This window comes from Gorilla gorilla, chromosome X, assembly GCF_029281585.2.
Source record: "Gorilla gorilla gorilla isolate KB3781 chromosome X, NHGRI_mGorGor1-v2.1_pri, whole genome shotgun sequence".
Classification (NCBI taxonomy): domain Eukaryota; kingdom Metazoa; phylum Chordata; class Mammalia; order Primates; family Hominidae; genus Gorilla; species Gorilla gorilla.
The window spans coordinates 126,380,002-126,407,616 of NC_073247.2; the positions used below are offsets into that span (position 1 = coordinate 126,380,002).

The 27,615-nt window shown below is 33.8% G+C and overlaps 1 protein-coding gene and 1 non-coding gene across 3 annotated transcripts in view; both read left to right on the forward strand.

The window, feature by feature from the left end:
- HTR2C (5-hydroxytryptamine receptor 2C) overlaps positions 1-27,615 on the forward strand; it is a 324,015-nt gene that overhangs the window by 47,794 nt on the left and 248,606 nt on the right. The gene's annotated exons all lie outside the window — the stretch shown is intronic.
- MIR1264 (microRNA mir-1264) lies at positions 17,745-17,856 on the forward strand. Its single transcript, NR_106499.1, has one exon. It is a non-coding gene; the product is annotated as a microRNA mir-1264 (primary transcript).

Sequence of the window (27,615 nt, forward strand, 5' to 3'; positions counted from 1 at the left end):
ACATATAAGAATTCAGTAAATAGAATTCTGCCACTTATCATGATTTTTCAGTGATTATTACTTTAGAAATTATTTCATTCACTGTGGTCTGTAAATTGTGGCCAGCCATGGTGGCTTACACCTGTAATCCCAGCACTTCAGGAGGCCGAGGTGGGCAGATCACTTGAGCTCAGGAGTTTGAGACCAGCCTGGGCAATATGGCAAAACCTTGTCTCTACCAAAACTACAAAAAATTAGAAGGGCACGGTGGCACATGCCTGTTGTCCCAACTACTAGGGAGGCTGAGGTGGGAGGATCCCTTGAGCCCGATGAGGTAGAGGTTGCAGTGAGCCGAGATCACATTACTGCATTCCAGCCTGAGTGATAGGGTGAGACCCCATCTTAAAAAAAAAATCAGTAACTAAATAGAATTCTGCAACTTATCATTATTTTTCAGTGATTACTGCTTTAGAAATAATTTCATTCAGTGTAATCTGTAAATTGAAACAATATCCCACAGTTGGACAACTGTACAATCAGCAATGATCGATTCTAATTTAACAAATGTTGAACAAATCAACAACTATTAGGGTGACTATATATTCTACTTTTCCTAGGACAGTCACAGTTTATGCTTATTGCACATGTATTAAATATAATTTTTAACTCTCAAAAGTGTCCAATCTGGATGCTAAATTATATACTCATTCTGATGCACCCAGGTAAACCTGCGTGTTACATGCTGATATATATAAAGAACTATAAACAATGTCCCTTACCTGAAGAAGCATACAAAACTTATTAATGATGCAAGATATATACATAAAATTCTTGCCAAATGTGTTTTTTATTAAAAGCTTCAATTTTTGGTATAGCCAGTAAACACTGTAAAAATTCAGAGAAGAGATATAAGGATATGGATTAGAATGGTTAAGGCTAGTTTAATGGAGTTGCTGTACTAAAAGACATTGTGGGCATGAAGTCACATAGTTATGGGGATGAAGACGAATATGGTCTACAGCTGATCAATCAACAGTGGAAATGACTGAATATGAAGAAGAGTATGTTAATAAGAATAATAGGTAAGGACTCAGAAATTCTGTTCTCTTGTCCTGCTCTTCCACTGGCTAACTTTGTATCATTGAGTAAATTACTTCTTCATTTTGACTTTAGTTTCTTGATTTGTAAAATGAGGGATTGAACTGGATTCATCCATTCATCAGTTTTTTTATGATGAGATTACTTTGTGCAAGGCATTCCACTAAGGACTATGTAAATGATTTTTCAAGTTCCTTTCCTGCTTTAATTTTTATGGTAATCACTTTTGTCACCAGTACCTCCAATGATATAGTTGTAGCCAGTTTAGAATCACGTGCTTCTCTGTCAAAGAAGAACATTTCTTGCAGGTAAATGTTCCCAAACCAACAAATATTTGTTGCATTAAATTGAATTGAAACTTTTTTCTTGCAAGTACCCTTTGTTTCCTAATTGGATTAGAACCATGTTTTCATTCCCTGTGATGGTAATGCAACCCTAGAGTGATAAGTGACTCTGCCAGGAAAAGCTGGCTTTGTGTATTTTCAGACTGTGAATATACCTGTTATGTTAACAGGTAACTGAGGCTGCAGCCAACTCAGCTGGGAAGCATGAATGCTGTGCAATGGTTTTTTTTTTTTTTTTTTTGTCCCTGCTTGCAAATGAAACCAGTTTCCCATTTGCCCTACCTCCCCGATCTAAAGAATCTTGCTCTTATTCCCAGTGCTAATCACCTACCAGGAAAGATCATGCTCCCTGGAGTGGAGTTATGGCACTGAACAGCAAGGAACTCTAGCAACTCAAAGAAGCTGATGTGTCTTCTGTGAATCCAGCTGATTCAAGGCTACAGGCCCACTTCCCAGTGCAGGTTTTCCTATTTTGAAGGGAGTTGGAAAAGTAACCCTAAAACATCAGTATGGATTATACATCACTTTTGATAATACACACTGATGCTCCCTTCCACTAACTGGATAAGTTGAGGATAGATCTAGCCTAAAAGGAATCTGATGAGCAAGAGAAAATTATTTTTACTTCTCAAATATTCATTCTGTACTTGAAAATTGTGGCATGATAAATGTAGCTGTATGTTTATCCATAATTAAATCTGGAGCCTTCTTAATATATAGTATATGCAAAATACAAGATCAAATGCAGATCATGTTTAAGTTGATAGCTCATTCTTTTATCTTTGTCACTTGTCAGAAGTCAGAGACAGATATTGTGTGTGCCTGTACAGGATATAGTTAAAGCCAGGTGGAGTCTACCTCTGACTAATGTATGATTTTCACATTGATATTGATGGTCATGAAGCTAGCAGTAGGGAATTAAGTGGAGAGAACTCAAGACTTTATCAAGACAAGTTGAATGAAAACTAAAAATAAGAAAAAATAGGAGTTATAATAAATGTTTGATCATAAATGAGTGCTACAAGGAAAGCAAATAATTGTGAGGGTATTTATTTTCTCCAGATTGCACTTTTACACACAGAACACCTTGTAAACGTTGTTACCAGGGGTTTCCTCTCACTTTTGGTGTGGTTAGGCATTGGCAGGGAAACTGAAGTCCTTTCAGGAAAATATTCATAGTCAGTACCGTTTACTAATTTTTTTAAAAATAAGTGAATTTTAAGTGTTAAGAAATTTCTACTAGCTTTCCACATAGACCTGTTGACATTTTTTAAGTGTATTTTTTTTTTCAGAAATACATAGTCTTGTAGGTTTAAACCTGTAAATATACAGAGGCACTTTTAAAAGTGTTAAATCAGAGATATGAACAACTGAAAACTAACCGATAGGAGCTGGAAATAGAGTTGTAAGCAAATGGTTGGGAATCTGTCTTTTCAAATATACTGCATGAGAAATATAAATCAGTCTTTGTTCTATTCTGCCAGTCATATTAGAATATTCTACACTCTCAATCTATAAAGCACTCAAAACTTTGAAAACTTCTGACTAAACAGGGAGAAGTAGGAAGAGGAAGAGAAAAAAGCATATGGAATTGCTTGACAATGTGCTGAAATATTAAGCTGCAGACATCTCTGACTAAGTGTATGTGTAAAATAAAGACCAAATTTGAAAGTAGATTATTTATTTTGAAAATGAGCTCAATTATTTCAGGGTCTAGAAGCAAACACAACTTAAACCTCTACTCATCGTGTATGTGTGTCGGTATGTGTTAGTGTTTAATTACCACTGTGGCAAAATAAGAGCATGATCCAAATTCTGTGCCTCATCCCAGAACTTTCAGAGATTATTGACACCTTACAGAGTCATTGTAAAGGATCAGGTGCAGGAAGGAAAATTAAAATGCAAACTCACACTGACGTGCAGAGTGAGTAACCAGTCTTAGAAAATCTGAAAAGCCATGACATTGAGCAAGGCAAACTGGGTTTTAAACAGGCAATGGGAAGGCTTCGTTTTTTTGCAATTGAAAAAAAAGCAAAATTCGCTAAGGGAGAGTGAGTGTAAACCTAAAAGAAAGGAAGCTTAATTGAGACCTACAAGATGGTGGGTATGTCTTTTTTTCCCTGATGAGCTATGAAACTTTTCAGGGACAGAAATAATAAGAAAATAGATCTGCATCCATTGTGGTTCAGGGTAACTGACTGGGCTCTGTAACAGAGCTATAGGCAACTTTGCTTAATGTAGAAAGAAATGACTCAGGTTAAACAGAATGCTTCACTGATTTTTCCAAACAAACCTACTTAAAGAATTTGAGAAACAGGGAGTTTCCTCTCAGATAAGCTAGTGAAAACCTACTCATGCCCCAAACAATGTAGTAAACACAAATTGAGAGCGAGCAACAAAATAGCCTGAGAGTTCAATATAATGTGGAAATTCATAATTTAGAAACAAAGTCTGTCATTTTTAATACCTTCAAACAGGAATTTAACAATGTCTGTCACTGTCCATCTTTGAAATGCAGAGGTATGAGATGTTATATAACCAAGATCTTTAGGTTAGCAAGCATATAGATCAAATATGTTGTAAATGGAATCCTTGTACAACTTTAAACCTTCTTAAAGTGATAATTTGTAATATGTTTTTGACCATTATGTAATAGTTTCTTAGTCAACTGTTTCAGTAATATTCTACAAGAAGAATGAATAACCTTAATGATCTCCAATATTTCTGGTTTTACTTTTGCTTGAGCAGTTTCATAAATGAATATTTTACTTGGCACATTATTTTTATTATTAAAAGAAAAAGGGCTTCTCCTATTACAAAAAGTAGTTCTATAAATATTTTGATCGAATTTTTAAACTATGTGACAAAACAATGTAAAATAAATATTTCAAATGCCATTTATTGATGAGTAAATTGTAAATATTGCTAAATTCCATTTACAAATTCTTGGAGGAACTTGGTTTTTAAAGGAAAACATCATGATCAGTGTATGGATGTGCTCATTAGGAGACTCCTGGCCTTTTTCCGAAGATTATACTCTGCCATAGTATAAAGAATCCTGGTGTGTTCGGGTGATATTTTCAATCTAAAATCTAGGAGGCAGGTGCTCACTTGTCCTCCTCCATGCTTGGAAAATACAGGGAGGAGGCCATAGTGGCAACTGTTACCATGATTAATTTCATTGGGATAGAAGATGGACCCGCTGGTTGTAATCAATGCATTGAGGACTCTCAGATCAGTGGGACTGCGAAATTTTAAACTCCTCAAGGTAGAACACAGTGGTAATGTTTTGAAATTTAAAGATTTTGAAATGCAAGCTACTTTTCTCAGGCCATTTCTTCTAAACAACACAACATAATGTTTAAGCCATGTGTTGTTCACAGATTATAATGTTGCAGTGATAAAATGTATACTCCAATGGCAAAAATAAACAGCGGTAAAGGGACTGAGATTCTTGATTTTTAACTTTGTATTTAACCTTGTGTAATGCTGCCTGGAAAATTTTTGTAAAAGTATGAATAGATGTAAGAAGATTAATATATTATTACTGTATTTTACAATCTTTCTGTCCTTGAGTTTGAAGTATATTACAGGTTAAGGTTAAGCCAGGAAGTAAGATTGCTTTATAGAACTTTATAACTTTCAAAATTGACATTTGAAGAAATTGTGCTATACTATAATAGTGAAATAATAGTAATTACAAAGTAAATATAATCATTATTGAAATATAAATTTTCATCCATTTTTGTTCAACAAATATTTATATAATACTTAATATATGAAAGGTATTTTCCATTCATAATCTATTTATCTTTAATGATAATCATTTTAGCAGTCTAATACTGGAGGTAGTATTTTCTTCAATTGACTGATGATAACGAATCCTCGAACCATGAAAAGTAGAATTGGATATTGTCAGTCTCTACATCTCTTCTTAAATGTATTTTACATTCACTTTAAATGAAAACAATGAAACACAGATATCATTAAGAGTGATTATTGATTAGAAATAATCAAGGGAGGCTTCTTATATGACACGGAATGCTAGTTAGAATAAAGTACACGGATGGGCCATTGGGAAGTTGAACATTAAAGACTTTGCCAATCACATTTTATCATTTGCCACACTGCAGGTAGAGATTTATCCACATTTTGATCTTATAAGACTCAAATCTCATAGTACACAAAAGGTGTGTGCTACAGAGTGTTTTCAAGCTATGACATACCACAATGAAGCTTGACAGTAAATGTTTAATGGTTGGCTCTTTTGGTAACAAATTGGGCATATTTTTAAAATTATTGACATTCATTTTTGCAATGGCACAAACATCTTTTGAAGACTTACTAAATACAGGGCACTATGCTAAGTGTAATGAAGACAAAAGCAGATTCTGTGCATTCAAGTAGCTTACAGTCTGGGGAATAGAGATTTCTTGACCTTATTTCAAAAGCAGGACCTTTCTATCTTATGGATTTGTGATACAACATCTATTTTATTGCGCTGTTTCTCCTTGTTTCGTTCTCTTTCTTTCTTTCTTTCTTTTCCTTCCTCCCTTCCTGTCCTTCCTTCCTTCATTCTTTCCCTCCCCCTCCCTCCCTCTTTCTTTCTTTCCCTCCCTCCCTCCCTTTTCTTTTTCTTTCTTTCTTTCCTTCCTTCTTTCTTTCTTTCCTTCTCCTTTCTTTCTTCCTTTCTTTCCTTTCTTTCTTTCTTTCCTTCTTTCTTTTTCTTTCTCTTTCTTTCTTTCTTTCTTTCTTTCTTTCTTTCTTTCTTTCTTTCTTTCTTTCTTTCTTCCTTCCTTCCTTCCTTCCTTCCTTCCTTCCTTCCTTCCTTTCTTTTCTTTTCTTTCTTTCATCAGTGTCTACACCAGGCTGAAGTGTAGTAGCACAATCGCAGCTCACTATAACCTCGAACTCCTTGTCTCAAGCCATCCTCCTGCTTCTCCTTGTTTCTTAAACTTGAATAAAATGTTTATTCGTAGTAGATTTTCTGCTTTAGCAGATGCCACTGGACTCTGTTGACATATAAAATTCACGAATAGATGCATATATTTTCTCTTAAGATAAAACTGTTTTCTGCTTTTGCATAGTCCTTATATTTTAGAACATGAAATCAGTTACCCCTGTACTCTGTTAGAAGCTCTTCTGATATGGTGACATTGATTAGTATATTCTCATTTAAAAGTGGAGAAACAGTTCTGTGAAATACTGAACATAGTTTTCTGACTAGCTCTCATAGTGAGGGTTTTCTTTTATGATTTGATTAGTTTTCAAAGTAAAAAAAAAATCTATGTCTTTCCAGACTTGGCTAGGTTCAAGTGGTCATCCATATAAGATCAACAAGGGATAAGTTGATTTTCTTTCAACACTTGCTTTCAACATTTTACTTTTTTCCCTCATTAAAATTCAAATTGCTCTCAAGAGCAGAGAAGTATGACTACATTTCCCAACAGATAATAATGAAAAATATCATCGAGAAAGGATGTTATGCCATTTTATTTTATTTTAAGTTCCGGGGTACATGTGCAGGATGTGCAGGTTTATTACATAGGTACACGTGTGCCATGGTGTTTTGCTGCACCTATCACCCCATCACCTAGGTATTAAGCCCAGCACGCATTAGCATTTCATCTTGATGCTCTCCCTCCCCTTACCCCCACTCCCCGGCAAAAAGCCCCAGTGTGTGTTGTTCCCCTCCCTGTGTCCACGTTTTCTCACCGTTCAGCTCCCACTTACAAGCGAGAACATGTGGTGTTTCATTTTCTGTTCCCGTGTTACTTTGCTGAAGATAATGGCTTCCAGCTCCATCCATGCCTCTGCAAAGAACATGATCTTGTTCCTTTTTATGGATGCACAGTATTCCATGGTGTATATGTACCACATTTTCTTTATCCAGTCTATCATTGATGGGCATTTGGGTTGATTCCATGTCTTTGCTATTGTGAATAATGCTACAGTGAACATACGTAAGCATGTATCTTGATAACAGAATGATTTATATTTCTTTGGGTATATACCCAATAATGGGATTGCTAGATCAAATGGTATTTTGTTATGCCATTTTATCAGGATGTAGTCTTCATTCAGGCAGTAATAAAATAAAGTACATTAATTTTTATACATTTTTGGAAATATCAAGGCTACATCTTCATAGCTTAATTCCTATTACTGTGCCTTATATGAAAAAATATGCAATCTAAGAGGAGGGAATTGCCATAAATTAAAACTTTGAGTGTTTAATTAATACTATGTGATACCATCATATAGAAAGTTTAAAAAACTTAAGCAAATATTTTATTTTGAAGCTTAGGAATATACAAGTTAGTATCTTATATGTAACACGGGTAGATGCCAGTCAGATTAATAAGTGAGACATTTATTTATGTTTTTATTCATTTTTTGATGTATTTACTTAGGCTTTAGGTGTTGTTGCTTGGCTTTTGTTTTGTTTGTAGGGCTGCTGTACCTGAATGATAACATTTTTCTAGCTTCTGAGTTTGTTTAGAAAAATGTGTAATCTTGTAATTTAGGGCAGTGGATTGTAATTTTTTATAGAAATTAGTTTTTAACAAATTAGTATTTTTATAGAAAGATTTCTTGGACTGATTATGAATTTTCAGTTTACAACTGACACACATAATTGTTTTCTTGTTAATAAGCTTTAGCCCCCAATGATTTTATAATTATCTTCCAACATTTTGCATATTGGTGTTATTGATGAGTAAATCAAGAAAAAAATTCAGCAATGAATTTTGCACAATAGAATCAATTTTCTACAAAAATAACTTGAAAATAGGAGACATGATTTTTAAAAAGGAGAAACAATGTTATTATTAGTGAATTAAATGTGAACTTTGTGATATCAGATTATTTTTGCTGTTTTGGGGGTTCACACTTTCATTCTATGTAAGTGAAGTTCCTAGATAAATGAGTCTTTGCAGATTACAGAGCATTCAAAATATATTAGGTTGGTGCAAAAGTAATTGCTGTCTTTGCCATTACTTTTTTTTTTTTTTGCACCAACATAATATATGTCTTATTGTTTGCAAGAGCCATGAAATCTAGGTTATTGATTTGTGTCTTAGGGGAAATGGGAGTAGCAATATTGATTACTTTGTAATCTTTATTTTGTCTTCTTTAATATATATGTTAGTGTTTTTAATGCAAACTTCTTATTGCCATAAAGCTTTATCAGCCTTTGCATACTATTTATGACTATGTTGGCTTTTTTTCAAGTGAAAATATGAACCACAGTTAAGTTGGATGATTTAACCTGGGCAGTATGGGGATAGCAACAGGGTGGGAAAGAGTCTTTGAGCTTTGACTTTGTGTCCTGTCTGGAAAATCCAAATTAATCCATTTTAACAGGATTAAGCTCTCAGTGTGAAAATACTTTGCTAGGAAATTATCAAAGCACAAGTTAATTAGAACACAGAGCTCCTTGCATGGGCTGACAGTTATTAATTACATGTTCTTGGGCTGGCTCAATTTCAGGCAATTTACTGCTAAAACAAAAAGTTTCTCTTAGTTTTTAGTCTTGTAGAGAAAAAACAATCCCTCAAACTACCAACTGCGAAATAACTGCTGTGTAAGGTATAAAGAAGACATATTTTAGATTTAAGTTCTTCAGCCAGTGTTTTTGGTCATTTTATTCCCTTCACTATAAATGTGAATTCTAACTGCAGTTAGTGGAACAATTTGGGAACTTGTGTGTTTGCCTAAGTAAATAGTGTTCAAAAATTGATGTAGCTACTGGTAGATAAGTGTGAGTTTGCCTTGTTTTAGGATTAGATACATTTCTGAGAAGGGCTGTGCACGGTGGCTCATGCTTGTAATCCCAGCTCTTTGGGAGGCAGAGGCAGGCGGGTCACTTGAGGTCAGGAGTTCGAGACCAGCCTGGCCAACATGGTGAAACCCCATTTCTACTAAAAATACAAACAAAATTAGTCTGGCATGATGGCGCACACCTGTAATCCTAGCTACTCAGGAGGCTGAGGCAGGAGAATCGCTTGAGCTGGGGAGGTGGAGGTTGCAATGAGTAGAGATTGCTCCACTGCAGCCTGGGTGGCAGAGTAAGGGATACTCCATCTAAAATATATATATATATTTCTGAGAAGTTCTATGTAACTATGCTTTTTTTAGTCATATTGTAAGTGCATGGGAAATTATTTAATGAGCTTTATGAGCCTCGGAGATTCACATCATGGGATTACTAGAACCATTGCATTGTTCCCTTTTAATTTTTTCTCCTCATACTTAAATAAAATTATAATCTTATTCTTAAAAATTAGATTGGTCTTACCTCTTTATGGTTTATCGAGTTGGCATATCACCTACTTATGGGATCTGAACGTTTTGGTGCTTGAGCCTCTGTTGAGTATTACATGCCTCTGCTAATAAACTAAGTACTGCTAGAGGCAATTATTTTGAGGTAATTATTTTCTCAAAATTGAAAGTATTAATGATTGGTGGCATCATACTGTGGAAAATAAATGAAAAGTGAGAGCATAGTAATTAAGTTCTTAATTCTTAATGCTGAGTTTCTTAATTATGGTTAGTCCATGTCATGATGTAAGTGGCTGAGGATGTCAGGGTATTGCCCAGACATACAATGAAAAGATGAGTCAACAGAGAATGAGGGCTCAAAAAATCACCAAAGTGCATTCTCTATAAAAAGCAGGTGGAGAGAAAGGAATATAACATTTTTCGGGAAGGGATTATGGGCAACTGGAAGGAAAAGACACATGAAAACAATCCAAAACACAAGAAAAGGCAGCATTTCATACCTCTATTGTTTGAGGGCAGGGGGCAGACAGAATTTCTGAGCTGATGGCAGTAATCCCTGTTCTACTGAGTACTATAAAGCCACTTAGCTACAAAAGAGAGAGAATATAAGTATAAGGAAGCTAAAAAAAAAATGTAACATTGAAAAAGATGTATAAGTATCAAGTTGTGACAGGAATGTAAAATATAGAAGAAAATTGCTATATTAAGGCTCACATAAGGAAAAAAAGTGCCTCAAGAAAACAGCATGAAAAGATAGATTTATGCAGGAGGAATTAAGGAATATGAGAAAATGTAGTGGACATGCCTGAAACACAGACATCAGTTTCCCTGGGTAGAGGAGGGAGTGGTTGATGGGGGAAGTGGAAGAAGGAGAGAGAGAGAAAACGTAATAATAAAGAAAATGAGTAAATGACAAAAAATTAGGGAAGCAAACTGCCCCAGTTGAAAACTGATTTCCAGAAGCATAAAGGATAAAGTTAAAGGGAGAATATAAAAATTTAGAGTTTAAGGGGAATCTTGAATAATTAATTAAAATCAGGCAACTATGAGCAACATAATTGAAAGTAGGTACATGCACCGTGTGTTTAGTATAAGAATGCAAAAGGCAAGTTGATAAAAATGCAAAAGATTGTGGTGATTTATGCAAGTTCAGGGCAATAAATAAGAAAAAGACAATTTTATGAAAAAAGATAAGATATGGACCTTTTCTGAATGATCTTTATCAATCATTAGATAGGATCATTATTCTAAAACAAGCATTAAAAAGTTGTTAAAATATAAGAAATCTAGGAAGGTTGATGGATGATTGTGAATAAAATGGAAAACCGGAAAAGAGAAAATTAGATTTGTGAATATTATGCACCACAAGAGATGAGATTGCCTCTTTTCTATGTGCAATCAAAAGGTCTAAGGATTTTTGTACTTGAACTTAAAAGAATTTATGCACATTATTTATGTTTTCAGATTAGCTACAGTATATCTTAAAACCATTATGGAAGTAAATATTGAGTAGATTAATTAAAGTTTTATATCAATTCAGATAAATACTTTAAAGGTTTAATTTATTGACAAATATCATTTGAAATTAGTAGGTAAAATCATCTAGGTTATTAAAATTATTTAAAGCATATTTAGATTTTTGTGATATTCTTAGAGACATCTGTGATTTGACCATAGGGCTGATCGTTCTATTTTTAGTGCATACCACAGATCTGTTAATAAAAGCTAAATTGTCTTTAATTTTAGGTTCAGACCTATGATAAATACAAATTAACTTTACAATTTTTTCCTAATCCATAGAATAAATTTTAAATTGTTAAAAATCACAACATTATTTTTCCTTAAAAGGAAAATACCTCTGTCTTTTTATCCAGAAGTACAAATTTTCTAAGACATATACGTTGCTAACAGTTGTGAGGTAATATTTCACTCTGCTTTTAATTGCATTTCCTTGATGATTCGTGAGGAACATTTTTTCATAACCCTTTTGGCCATTTGTATTTCTTCTTTTGAGAAGTGTCTATGCAAATATTTTCTCCCACTCTGTGGGGTGTCTCTTCACTCTGTTAATGTGCAGAAACTTTTTAGTTTGATGCAATCTCATTTGTCTATTTTTGCTTTTGTTGCCTGTGCTTTTGGGGTCGTATCTAAAAAATCATTGCTGAGACTTTTCCCATATGTTTTCTTCCAGTAGTTTTACAGTTTCAAGTCTTACATGCAAGTCTTTAATTGCCTTTAAGTTGATTTTTGTATTTGATGTGAAAGATAAGGGTATAATTTCATTACACATTAATTCGCATTTCTCTGGTGATTAGAGATGATGAACATTTTTTTTCATATATCTGTTGGCCATTCATATGTCTTCTTTTGAGAACTATCTATACAGGTCATTTGCCCATTTCATTACTGCATGATCTCACTTATATGTGGAACCTGAACAAGTCAAACTCATAGAAATAGAGAGTATAATGGTGGCTCCCAGAGGCCTGAGTGGGGAGGAAGGTGAACGGGGAAAGAACAGTTGTTGGTCGAAGAGTAAAAAGTTTCACCTAGGAGGAATGGGTTCTAAGAATCTTATTGCACAGCATGAGGACTATAGTTAATAATAATGTAATGTATATTTCAAAATAGCTAAAAGAATGGATTTTAAATGTTCTCCCTACAAAAAAATGATAAGTATTTGAGGTTCTGGCTATACTAATTAGCCTGATATGATCATTCCACAATGTATACAAGTATCAAAACATCACATTGTATCCCATAAGTGCATACAATTATTATTTGTCAATTAAAAATAAAACTTAAAAAATAATTTGACAACATGCTTTGATTTACATTTTCCAGCATGAAAAATGGTCTTTACATCCAATTTTAAAATCACCCTTTTAATTTTCCTCAACTTCAAATATGTATAGGTAGTTTGCTTAGCACTGTTCACTTCTCTGTTTACTATATGCCTACTGTGGGCCAGACACTATGGCAGGTGTTAGGAACCCAAAAAAGAATGTTGTAATATTTGTTAATTAATTGCTCCTAGCCTTGTAGAGGAGAGAGATGTGCAGACAAATAATTAAAACAAAATCGTATGAATGTAATGTTAGAAATAAGCATGAGGTATACAAGTAAGCTAGAGGAAGAAATGGTTGGCACTATCAGTGCAGGCTTCACAGAGAGCATGATATCTAGCAGGACTCTGTGTAATGACTATGAGATGGCCAAGCATAAAAAGAGGTCAGAGACATTGCAGGCAGAGGAAATAGCATGTGCCAAAACAGAGATGTGTGGAAACAATGTAGTCTGTATTTTGCTATTGCTATTATAGGGGAGCAGAAATATCATCACCCATCCTGTGTTAATGGCTGTACTCCCTGTAAGAAAAGACAGATTAATAAGAGAAAAGCATACAAATTTATTTAATATAAGTTTAAAATAACATGGGAAACATCATAAAGAAACGAAGACCCAAATAAATAAGTAAACCTTTTTATTTTCAGTGCTAGGTTTGGTGCAAAAGTGGATAGTAGTGGAGAAGTATGATTGGATAAAAAAGTATGATCTAATGTAATAAAACTTGAGGGAACTTAACAAGGCCTATTTGTTCAGATTCCCCTCTGTGACTCTGTATTTTCAGAGATAAGAATGTTCCTTTCTTTTGGGTGTAGGGAGTGCAGTTCTCAAATGAAGATCTTATGACTTGCTTCAGAGGAGAAGGGTGAGGGGAAAGTGAGAATGACCTTCCTGCTTCTGCTGTCTTCTTAAATGTCAAGGTGCCATGTTTTGGAATAACACGTCCTGGTCTCCATCATTATTGTACTACTATGGTCTTCTAGAAACTTCCTTTTTCCATTAAAAGTTATACAAGTCCAGGCACCGTGACTCACCTCTGTAATCCCAGCACTTTGGGAGGCCGAGGAGGGAAGATTGCTTGAGCCCAGGTGTTTAAGACCAGCCTAGGCAACATAATGAAACCCCATCTCCACAAACAATACAAAAATTAGCCAGGCATGGTGGCATGTCCCTTTAATCCCAGCTACTCAGGAAGCTGAGGTAGGAGAACTGCTTGAGCCCAACAGGTTGAGGCCGCAGTGAGCCATGATTGTGCCACTGCACTCCAACCTGGCAACAGAGTGAGACCTTGTCTCAAAAAAGAAAGTTATGCAAATTGACAGATTGTTGGTGTCATCATCATTATTGCTTAGTCTGTGTTAGGCTCTAGTACTTTAAATAGTTTTCTCCCGTATATCTCAATATATGTCATTTTTAGCTTTAGGCAAATGTTCAGAGACATGAGTGCTATATTAGCTCAGTAAAATTTTAGAAGTCTGTCCCTTAACAAATATTTCAAAATCCCCCTTTTCTGTATTGGAGTATGGAAACTAACATGTACCAAAAGTTTACTTTGGTGATAATTTATTGATTGCCAACTGTATGCTACATACGGATACTTTAACGTCAACAGATCTTGGCTCCAAGAGAACAGCAGTACATAAATTTAGATTCAGGCTTTATTTTCTCCCTTTTGCCCCCAATTATTTCATTTTTTAAGTATTTTCCACATATGATCATGACAATTATAGTACTAAATCTATAGTGTCTAATACACTTTTCAAGCACTTGGGAGGATACTATATTTTTATTTGTCAAATTCAGCTTTTCTCAATACTATTTAAATGTTATTCAGAAGATATTAATAGTTGGGAGCAGATTTTGTTACATTTGCCTATTGGCTGTTAATACAAACAGTAGTTTTTATTTTTGTGCTTTTTTCTTGATGATTAATCATTTTGATAATTCCCAATACAATATGGTACAGCAGGCTTTCTTTCAGTACAAAGAAACACAGTGTTTATCCTACTGTAAACACTGTTAATGCAGTTTTCTCTGAAGAATGCTTTGTTTCTTCTGAATTGGGGGACACCAGCAAGGCTTTTAGCCATAGGAACATAAGAAATTCTTGTGGTCACAGAGCAAAGGTAATCTTTCATCTTTTCTGTGTTATTTTTATTTTTATTTATTTTTGTTGTTGTTGTTGTTTGTTTGTTTTTTAATTTTTTGATGGAGTCTCGCTCTGTCGCCCAGGCTGGAGTGAAGTGGCGTGATCTCGGCTCACTGCAACCTCTGCCTCCCAGGTTCAAGCAATTCTCCTGGCTCAGACTCCTCAGTAGCTGGGATTACAGGCACGCATCACCACGACTGGCTAATTTTGTATTTTTAGTAGAGACGGGGTTTCACCACGTTGGCCAGGCTGGTAACGAACTCCTGACCTCAAGTGATCCGCCTGCCTTGGCCTCCCAAAGTGCTGGAATTACAGGTGTGAGCCACCGTGCCCGGCCTTTTCTCTGGTTTTGAAGATTTGTGTAGCATCACCATTCAGTCATTTCTAACTGAACAACAGGTGAGGAGTAGGAAACATAGTTTCATCCGTATACAGAATTTTGCCTGACTTCCTATGAAATAGAAATAGCATGAGCTTGACGTTTCTGTCTATTTTGACAGATCTGGAGAATGAACACAAAGTGGATAGCATAAATCTCTAATTTGACTACATTTAATGTCTAAGTCATTACTTTATTGCAAAGTACCATATGAATGAAAATTAATGTTTACTAAACAGATGAAAGGAAAATTCCCAAGTCCAATTTGCAGATCATTTAGATGGTAAAAGAGGCCCCAGTTTAATGTATTAAGAGGATTCAGAAATCATTCTGAATATTAGTTGTTTAGTTGATTTTAACACATCATTCCATGCTTAAGACTGTTCAATGCCTTTCTATCTAAACTCCTTATCATTGCATACAACATGTTAATAATATGGTCCTAGGGTTTTCTCCCTAATCTCAGTCTTTAGAAATCATTTTGTCACAGTGGTTCACACCCACCTTAAAGTCATTTGTACTTGGTGTTCTCTGTGGAACACTAGTTTTCCATTTCTTCAAATGACTAGATCATCCTCATTCTTCAAGTCTCATGTCATATGTGACTGCTTGGAAGAGTTCCATCCTGACCATGCCATCCAAACTACTCACTCCCATTTCTTGTGTTGATCTGTTTTATCTTTCACAGCATTATTACCGTATACAATTTTCTTGTTTATTTGTTCTCTTCTTTATTATCTCCCTCTTTCTGCCCCATATTGTAAACTCCCTTGTAGACAGTTCCTCATCTGTCTTGTTCAGTTTGCTTTCTATTGAAGTAAGAATAATAAGTAATCAAAATAGCTACCATCCAGCTGCTCTATTGAATCTTAAATCTAGTCAGGGCTGTCGAATCGAACAGTGATGTAGAGGCTCTTGGAAAGATTTCGAAGACACAGTAAGACGATGAAAAGATTAGAAAATAAAACCTATGAAGAGGAGAAAATGGTGACATGGGTTGCAGTATTAACTACCCCAGAATAAGAATCCATTATATTTGCTCACTTCTTGCAGTTTACAGAACACTTTTGCATGTACGAACTCCGTTAGTATTTTACATAATATCTACATTTATGATTATCCCTGTTTTACAGGCATAGAAATGGAGGCTAGGGGAATTTAACTGACTTGTTCAAAGACAGATAGTTATAAGGTATTATTTATGTTTTCTCTGTTCTAAGGCCAATATTTTTTCCATGACACTGCTTTTGGTTTAGTCTTCAAAGCAAATAATTTAATTTGGATGTGATGAACAAAGATGTTTAATATTAGGGATTATAAATTCTGATAAGTTATCCCAGTTGTTCCCAGATAAATTTGGAATTCCTTTTGAATAGATATTCATCTGTCTGGTATGGTTTGGAAGAGGGTAGAGGGTATGGCTAGAGGGTAAGAGACTACTTAGATATTGTCTCTTCAAGCTTTAAAATCCTATAATCTTTTGGCTAAGTTTTTGACTTTCAAAATTAATCATTTCAAATTTACTTAACATTTAAAATTTGATCAAATGATACCACCCTTTGAGCCTTCTATCACAACTGGACTTGGCTCTAGGATGTGCTCATTGCATGGGCTGTGTATAGTATTATTCAATACCCAGAGCATGCAATGTGAACATAATAGAGATTGAAAGACAGCCAGAAGGGTAAAACATGAATTCTTAAAGAGTAATTTTGTACTTCATGTAGATTTTTTTAACTCTCCATTTTCAGCTGTTTACTAACTATGCTTCCAAATTCTATTCCACAACTGAAATTTTAAACTCACAACTTAAATTTGTATGTTGCTTCTATTATAATACATTTTTATTCCTCTTTTATTTACATTAAAAATTTGCTGAAATTTCACATGAATAGTCAAAGTTAGCTTTCAGTAGCAGTTAGAAGCATTCTTTTAATAGAACTATAAAAATACATTTGGAAGAACATTATTATGATCTTTCATCATGTTGAAATTTCTTTTGATGACACATCAGATGCTATTTACAGATGATAATTGAAATCTCCATAGTATAATTTTACCTCATGATGATATCAGTGAACATATCATCTTGTGTTCAGCTAACTGGATGTTTCTTTAACCCATTTATTTAAAATTTCACATAATTTCCAGGTGTTTTTTTTATAATGAGAATCTGTTACTTCAACAATTCTAAGTAGATCATATGTCTTTGATTTGAAATAGGAAAAAAAATTTCCTAGATTGTTAGAATGATTTTGTTTGGTTGGAAAGCTGCATGATCTCTGCATATAATTCCAAGTATAAAATGTACTTGCTGCAGTCCTGACTATATTCCTTATAATTAGAAAATTTATTTTATTTTTTGCGTCTCCTTGCTTGTATCAGGAACCAAAACTAAACTTAGACACCTAATAGCCAAATATTTAGAAGTACTTGTTAAGAGGCCTAGTCCAAAACATGAATAAGAAATGTTGTAAGTGGAAGAAAAATAACAGAAGTTCACTTAAGTGAGAATATAAATGGAATAGAGGTGGGAAATGGATTTATATAGAAAGAAACATTTTAATACATGCTGATTAGAAATATTGCGGCATTTTCTGAAATATTATCAAACTGAAAATTATGGTCTAATAGTTTTAAAGAAAATATCATAACATATTCAACACATTGTGTTTCTCCATGCCTGGCATATAGCAGGTCCTCAATAAGTATTTGTTGAAAGAATAAATAAACCAACAAGTCTTATTTGAGCACCTGTTATGTGGAGGATACAATCCTACGACCCAGACAGACCTTATGATCTAGTATGGGAGAGAAGAAATATAAGGAGAATGCACAAGTGATCACCATATCTGAAAGTGTGTGATAAGAATTAAAGAACTGGAAAAGGTTAGAGGAAGGCCAGATTATTTCTCATCTGGGAAACTTTTGGGGAGAAAAGGGGACTTGAGCTTGGGATTTAGTAAGAATCAAGTGCACAAAAGTATTTATTGTAGAAATTTGAGCGAATATATAAATATTATTAAATCAATATTATTATAAGACAGTCAATAAACTAAAACAAGAATTATATCATCAATAAATCTTGTTATAATCATCCATTCTTGATTTCATTTGCACATTACATTGATATAATATGAAATAGTCTAGGTTCCTGCAAGCCTCTTTGTCACTTAGCTTTTTTTTCTTTACTACGTTATATAATTTATAGGCAGCATATCCAAAATGTTTCAGTAATTACTCCGCCCATCGTTTTATTCTTCGGGTTAAATTTCTAGCCTAAGTTATTAAAAATTAATTTAAATAATGAAAATAACTTTAGTTATGTCTAATTTAAAAATTCCTATTAAATATGTCAAATAATAGTTTATTTATTTTTAACCTTTTTCTTCCTGAGAAGATCAAAGATCTTAGCATATTTCTTTCTATTTCCTCCTAGGACATCTTTGTGAGGAGTAGTTGGTATCAGGAAAAGTTAATTTCATCAGGTTAGGGAGAGTGTTAGGAGAAAAGCAAACTGATTGCGCCACCCAAAATATTTATGCCTGTTTTGTAAGTGATATGCAGATCACTTTGACTCTAAGCTAGTTTTCTCATCCCCTTTTCATGCAACTTGCTTCTTACTGACTTTGCCATTTATCAGATAGAACCTTATTATGTGCATTCTCCTCCTATTTTCCCTCCTCTCCCTCCTGTTTCTCCTTGTTCATCTTTCTTCTTTATTAAGTGTACAAGGATTATGCAGGCTTTGTTCACCATTCTATATCTAGCTACAAACACTTTCTATAGGGTTGAATTGGAATCCATATAAATGTTCACTGAATAAAGTAATAACCACCCGCTTTGGAAAAGTCAGCCCATTTAAATATACTAATCTAAGAAAATCAGTATAGGAAGATTAATCTGACTTCTGAATGTACATAGTGCATACTAAAATAAAATGTGGTCAGCTTTTATTTTATTCACTGTTTTGCAATATTTCTGCTACTACTCTGCAGAACCTTGTCTGTCTCATACTCCTTCAGCACTTATTAGGTGTGTAATCTTGAGCCAGTGAATTAACCTTCCTGAGCCTTTAGATATAATATGAGACTAATAATATCTTGTCTATCTGAAGACAGTAAAATGGATTAGAAAGTCTATTGATCCAACTTATGATAAATGAAGATGTGAATAAAATTTTTAAAAATTGATTTATAAAAATTATACTGTTTACTGCTCTTTGCTTATTAGTTACTCTAACTAATTCTTCATGAGATTCCAAAACCCCTTAACTTAAAAAACAATAAAATAATAGATGTATGTGTGTGTATGTGTATATATGTATATATACTCATATATATATAACATATATATCATATATATAATTTTTTCGCTAAAAACTCATGGTACCTACCTAGTAATGGTGATTATTATCATCAGTTAGAAGTGTGTAATTCATGAAATTTCTAAAAACAAATTCAAATCAAAAGCTTTGGTATTCATATTTAATGATATATTTTGAAGAGTTAAAGCTTAAGTAACCATCACCAGTGTCCTTTCAGTTGCCATAATTGTAGAATAATTTTTTATTGGTTGGCTGTTTTTCTTTTTTTTTTACTGGCACTGAAACTTTGCCGCACATTGTTCTTTTACTCATTAACTAAAGTTGTACCCTAATACTTGGTTCTGTACTAGGAGCTGCAGATACAGCAATGAATAAGACACAGTCCCTCCCTTCAAAGAGATAACATTTTATTGGGAGAAGTAGGCAATAGAGCAGACAATTAATATACTGTGTTGAAGTGCTATAGCAAGAATGAGCTCAGGATACATTGTGAACACATGAAAGTTCTCTGAACCCAGCTAGATAGTAGAGGAGTCAGTCAGGGAAAGCTTCCTAGAGGAGGTGATGTCAGTATTGTATTTCTCCTGCCTATACATGTCCTTCCCAGGGAGGTTGAAATGCAAATTATTTAAACATTTAGTATCTAAGTGAGATATACGGTAAAAATTTATCGTTTGGTTATACTGGCTACTTAATGTTTAGTACTAAATGAAACTACAAAACACATTACCAGGACTAGAGGTGGGGTAGAAAAGAAAAAAAAAAAAAACCATACCAAGAATGAAGAGGCAGTTTTCACAAACCTGCTAAGTAAAGAATAAGGTATCATTAGGAATCAGATGCTTACCAGTAGACTTCCTGGAGACTAAGAATCAGAAGGCTGAATGGAATTTAGGTGACAATGCTAAAGATTTTTCTAAGAGGGTGATGTATTTAGGTTAAGTAACAAACATGACAGTTAATTTGAGTTGTGTGCTTTAGGTTGTTCATAGAACTGAGAAACTGGGATCAGACCAAGTTACCATTGCACTATTTCTGTTTTAAATGGTCTGGTAAACCACCTATCTAATCTATTAGTCAAAATGTGCTGATATGTTGTAGTGATTACCTTATTATCTATTCCTAATAATACTCCTACAATGTGTTTTCAGCCCATATTGGAGTATGGCTAATGCACTATGTTAATATTCTTTTGCTAGATATGTTCATTTTAAAGTTGTCAATTACTTTTTGTTGTTCCTCAAGTTCTTGTGTATTTTTGGCACATGCCATTTAAGCGTATTTTTTTACTATATTTTATGAAAATAATTTTACAGCTACCTCATGTATCAGCCCAAAATGTTAGTAAATGACTTGTCTTCCTACAACTCTGGATGAGATATATCTATATCTGCCTTTTAGGGGCTGGTGGGGCTACACACTGTAGAATTCTTTTCTACCTCTTAAATTCCATTGGCTTGATTGGATTCCTTTGGAACATATTATACCTTCTTGAGTTTTGTGTAAAACTCTACCCTTCTGATTTTACCTGTTAATTAAGTTTACAAGAATGACTTGCTGAATCATGGCACATTTATTTTGATTATTCCCATCCTGGCTTTCTTCATATTTCCATTATCATTTCAAATATGCATTTAATTTTTGCTTGCATGGTAATTTCAGCCAACTTACCTTCATTTAGGTCAGTTTGTACAAGAAAATTAATTATCTTATTGTTTCATCCACTGGATTGATTTCTGCTACTGTATATACTTTTATATATACAATATACAAGCCAATAGTTTGTTCTTTTCTTTTGGTGCCTTCTGTAAAACTGGGGACCATTGTCAATTAATTGATGGCTCACAGATTTCTTTCTGACCTCTATTACATTTTCTGAACTTCCTGTATCACAGAATCACCGATCATTTTATTGTGTTCACTTTGTTGGCTTAGATGATTTATTGTCTCACTACTAATTATATAACTAGGGAAATTAGAGATGGAAAGATTAATGTAATCTTCCAACTTCTTTTTGTGCTGTCTGAACTTATATTTTTCTTAGAGTATTGCTTCAACATGAAGAAAAAGAATGCTCATTTAGTCACCCATCCATCCAATTTTTAATTTATTTTTTAACTGTCAGTACAATACTTCACACAAAGTTGGTTACAAATGAATGAATATATCAATTTGTTTCTTAATGCAATAAAAGTCCTGCTTTCAAGGAGTCAGGTTCTGCTTTTGCTTTACCTATAACTCTCTATAGTCTAAAAAGGAAGGAGAAATGGAGTAAGAAACAGAAATAGAGAGTTTTTAATCCAGAGAGACAGAGAGTCTTTTTAAATGCAGTATTGCTTAGAAAGAGCTTACTAAGGTAAACTCAAGTCTCAGGTAATTTTTTTTTCTGGAATAGGTTTTATTTTGTGCAAAAATTGTCAAATATAAAAGTAGTTTATGTCTGAATTTGCCATCGATTATCATAGACTTTACACAGAAACCTTCTCATGGAAGATGAATGAATTTTTCTGAAATCACTTTTAAATGTAGCCAATTTGTATCAGATCCTATAACATGAATGTTAACACTGAAGATTTTATTTCACTTCAATCTTAGCCAAAAGACATATTGACCTAGAAAAGGACATCTGTGAAAAAAAAAACTAAAAAAATTAAATATGCTTGCATCATGTCTAACTTGGCAAAGCAAATGTATAATTTATCTTAGAAATAAATATTAAATAATAATGGAGTAATAAATAATGTTTACAGTGGGAAGTAGTCTTATCTTCAAAAACAACTTTTCTAGTTGTGATTATAAAACAATCTTGCAAATAAAGAAGTGCAGCTCAATGAAATGTAAAGGCATGCCACTTCAACATAATTTAGCTAGTTGCTTTATCTTGACACATTTCTTGATTTTCATGATATTAGTGTAAAATATAAATATTTTCATACATTTTCCATAACCCGATTGCTCTTTCTTTCCAAAATAATGACGAAATGGAACAAGAAAAAATTGTCTCCCAGCAAATATTTAGACATGTGACATTTTATGTTTTTAAAGGTCATTGATATTTTAGGGTATTTATCTTAACTGCTTAATATTTTTAATTTCTTGAATTGCCTTCAGAAGGTGACTACTTTTCTATTTGGTTGCATACATGGAACCCACAATAATAATATGTATGAAAATTTTCCTCTTTATAAATATTTCATGCAAATTCAACAATACACCCTGAAAAGTAAATATTTATCACCTGCGTGTAATATGGAAAACATTTAGTGTTATTAAGAAGTAACCGATTGCAATGAATAGAAGAAATCTGTTTTAATGTGGTAAGTCTACCTCCCTTAAGATACAGTTTGTCTAGGGCAGCTGTGAATTTGTTCCTATACTTCATGGCCCACCTGATCAAATTCTTCAAGAGAGGCAATTATCTTTTTATTCTCATTTTTTATATATATTTTTTATTATGCTTTAAGTTTTAAGGGTACTTGTGCACAACGTGCAGGTTAGTTACATATGTATTATTCTCATTTTTTTAAGGTTCACAACTTCCATGATGGAAATAGATTATTAGTAACTATAACTTAAACTCCTGAAGAACAAGCCAATATTTTGTTGTTGTTTTTTTTTTTCTGTGTCTTCTGTAAAACTATTAATCTCGGTCAATTAATTTATGGTTTGGGAGGCAGTCAGTCATGTCATGAAGACCTAATCTATCTAGAATAAAAAAACAAGATGCCCAGGCTTAAAATTTCTTTGTTATAATATAATAGCATTTCTGTAAATAGTAATTTTATTTTTAGAGGAAGACTAAAACAATTTGTTTTTTGTTTGTTTGTTTGTTTTGGTTTCTCCATGATCCTTGCATTAGATTTTACATTTAATTTAACTTATTTTAATTTTTATCTACGTTTGCTGTTGTTAATAAATACTTTTAAACAAGTACAACAAATAAAATTCCAGAATTGATCGTTTTTATTATTGCAAAAGATAATCTTTCATCTCAAATATTTATGAATTATCATATTCCCTTGTAACAAGGATAGCAATGACAGTTTCTAATCCTAAATGACTGATACAATTAATTAACCTGTGAAATATAAAATGCTAAAGGGACAAGTCAAGAGAATATATAGAAGTATGAAACCCAAACTAAAATTGTTTTTATCTTTTAGTTCGGAAATACACAGGAAATTGTTGAGTTCTGTCTCTATCACCAGATAGCCAAAGTAGAATTTTAGTATGTGCTCATGGAATGGTGGGTGGATGGATGAAGATTATCAGGAATATTGGAGGGTTTCTATTTTATCTCTTGTGGTATGGCATAAATGGTGAAGCATTAAGGTATGAAAATGTCTACCTTGTACTCTCCCATAGTAAATATGATAAGCTATGAAATCTTGAAGTGGAAATATCCACAACTCTACAGAAATATAAATAATTGAATAATCAGATAAAGGGGGAGAGGAGGGATAACTCTGCCATACAGAAAAATTCCAGTTTATAAATGTGGACACAATTAGGGAAATACAAAATCATCATCAGGCAAACACACAGTAACCATTGTTGTTTCAGGCCAAGTCCACTAATATGTGCTAAAATAAGGGGGACAAAAGTTTTAGGATAAACAGGGTATTAACATAGTTTCAAAATATCTCCCTCAAGTTATCTATTTGATTACTGTATTAGTTTGTTCTCATGCTGCTAATAAAGACAAACCCAAGACTGGGTAAGTTATAAAGGAGAGAGGTTTAATTGACTGAGTTCCACATGGCTGGGGAGGCCTCAGGAAACGTACAATCATGGTGGAAAGGGAAGCAAACACGTCCTTCTCCACGTGCTGGCAGGAGAGAGAAGTGCGGAGTGAAAAGGGGAAAACCCCCTTTAAAAACCATCAGATGTTGTGAGAACTCACTCACTATCACGAGAACAGCAACATGGGGGTAACTACCCCTATGATTCAGTTACCTCCCACCGGATCCCTCCCACAACACAGGGATTATGGGAACTACAATTCAAGATGAGATTTGGGTAGGGATACAGCCAAACCATATCAATTACAAAGAGGCTAATGTAGCATCATAGAAGAATAATCAGCAGACTTCACTTTAACCAAGTAATCAAGGTTATAACATAATGACAGTTTTTATGCTCACCCCATCTCCTCACCATCATATAATGCATTGAGAAGAACACAGCATCACTTCTGTAGTATTCTTGCCCCTGCAAAAAAGAATAACTTCAGTCTAATCATCAGACAAACCCAAACTGAAACATTATACAAAATAATTGGCCAGTACTCATTAAAAAATCAAGGTTATGAAATACAAGGGAAGGCTGCCAAACTGTCAAACGTTGGAAGAGATTAAGGAGAAACAACAACTAACTACAATATAGGACAGCTATATACAATATAGTCAACATTCAGGAGAAACAACAACTAAATACAATATAGTCAATATATTGTAATATATTGACTAGAAATATAATATAGGATCCTGGAATGAATACTGGACTAGAAAAAAAACTGATGAAATTCAAGTGAGGTTTATAGTTTAGTTGATAGTTATCTGCCAATGATAATTTCCTCGTTTTGATCATTTGTTTATGATTATATAAGATACTTGGGGAACTGAGTGAAGAGTGTACAGGTACTCTCCACCATTTTTACAATTTTTCTCTAAGTCCAAAATTATTTTAAAATAAGAAGTAAATAAGCAAACAAACAAAAAGGCAGAAATACTGTCTGCACCTTCCATGACACAGGCTTTATCAAATGATATAATGAATTTGGATGTTATATAGATAAGAAGTGAATTTACATATGTAGTAAAATCGGTGTATCTATTTAATGGACTTTTTAACCACATGTCGGTATCTTTAATGCCACAGATATACAGTGAGATCATAATAACCAGTATGTCAGCTTGAAGAATAGGAACATACAGTTTTATCTTCTAAGATTCAAATTATTATTCATGATTTGTTTAAAGCAAATCAAGGCTGAGTTTGTAACTCTGGAATTTTTAACTTACAGATTCTCTTACTCATTCCTGTCTTCCTAACATAAAACATTTTTATTTCCCTGTCAATTCATTATTAGGAGAAACAAGAATCTTGAAAAAGTCTTTCCTATGCATCCAGCAATAAATGTATTCTACTCCACCATGGACTGTTTATTGACTTTATTACAAGTCCATTATCTGTTTTCATTTTTACTTCTCCAAAATTGCTAATTAGAACACAACACAACCATTTGCATCCATAGAAACTTTGCATTTACACGATTATCTCTAAATGGTATTATTTCCATTGAGTTGTATTTCTTTGTGACTTTCCAATCCATATTTTACTAATTCATTTTGTGCATAAAATTGCACATGATTTTTAAATTACTATTACTACATTTTACTTTAGTTTAAACTTAACCTTTAATATTGCACACTGAGAATCCTTATAATAGATTTGAAATAAAATGCCCTTTTTAGGATTTCTATGTGTTTGAAATTACATGTATCAGTGAATAAGGTATACTGTCAAATACTTAATACCTTAAGAAGTCATTAATGTTACCAAATTATAGTGAATGGTGCTATATTATATTTTGAACGTTTGTGGCCTCTAAACCGGTAGCAAGTCTCTTTTAGATAATTTTGTAAACCCCAAAGTTGTGTATTCTATTTAAGATTATTTATACACTCATGTATTGATTGAGATATCTCTGCAAATATGGTTCATTTAGGATGGATCTTGTTAGTTATTAGAAGTTAATAGTCAAATAAGTATTCCCCTCCCCTAAGCTTCCAGGCTATCTCATGTCTCCCTAACTTTGGCCACAGGCCCAAGCAAGCATCTATTTTTAAAGTGACCCTGGAAGTATGTTTCTTGCCTTCGGAAGTAGAGTGATGCATTATCTGGTTTGAATAGAAAAGTTGGCCGGGCGTGGTGGCTCACGCCTGTAATCCCAGCACTTTGGGAGGCCGAGAAGGGTGGATCACAAGGTCAGGAGATCGAGACCATCCTGGCTAACACAGTGAAACCCCGTCTCTACTAAAAATACCGCCGTGGTGGTGGGCGCCTCTAGTCCCAGCTACTCGGGAGGCTGAGGCCACGTAAATACACAATAATTGTTTTGCTAATTAGTTTGAACACTATGAATGAACTTGTTAAAAAAAAACCTATAATATCCAATAAACCATTCCAAAAAGGAACACGTTTTAAGGGAAATGACTGTATATATGTTATGAGGTAAAATTTATTTTTACTCCAGAATGTCAGCTAGTAATGACACCTGGCTAATTTTCGTATTTTTAGTAGAGATGGGGTTTCACCATGTTGGCCAGGCTGGTCTCAAACTCCTGACCTCAAGTGATCCACCTGCGTCAGCCTCCCAAAGTGCTGGGATTACAGCCCTGAGCCACCGTGCCTGGCCTGGAAATCTATAAATAACTATTTTGGCACCTATCCGTCTGCATTCTGACCTCCTTTTGGCGTCCAGAGATCTCAAATCCTTGAGCATTTCAGGGACCACTACTGTGTAATACCCAACTGTGGTTTTGTTCTTGACTTTCATTTAAATCTGCCATGAAAACACACATAACAAGCAAGTCTTACGTTTCCTAGGTCCCACTATTTTAAGGTTTAATTTGCAAATTAACTTCCAAAGCTATATCATTCTACTTGTTAGCCCTTTCAAATAGAATCTTGCTGCCAACTGGTTAGCCATTTCAAAGTCTTTAAACATGTGCAATACATTTGTATGTATTACACAGTCAATATGTTATTTCATTCTACATTGATTGCTCTATATTGGCAATTGTCTTTTTATTTGGGGCTAAAACAAATGCTGAAGTAAAATAATGGCAGAGTTTTTCAATATTCGGTAGGAATACAAAATGAAAAGGCTGCCTTTTTTAAATAACCAATCGCTTAAGTACTTCATGTAATACTTCTTAATTTCACACTTATACTCATAAGAGAATGTTTATACAAGTATAGGGTTACTGAATATTTCACTTAATTTTGTTTATAATATTATTATTATAAAATTACATGGTGTTTCTTTTACTGGAAGAAACTATAAGATTCAGTAAACTCCTCTAAACTTCAGTTAATTTCTTTCATATGCAAATACATTCACAACTTTAAATCTATTTGAAGTAACTTAGTTCTACAGTATGTTGTGTTTCTCTGTTTACCTACCAACACACACACACCAAGA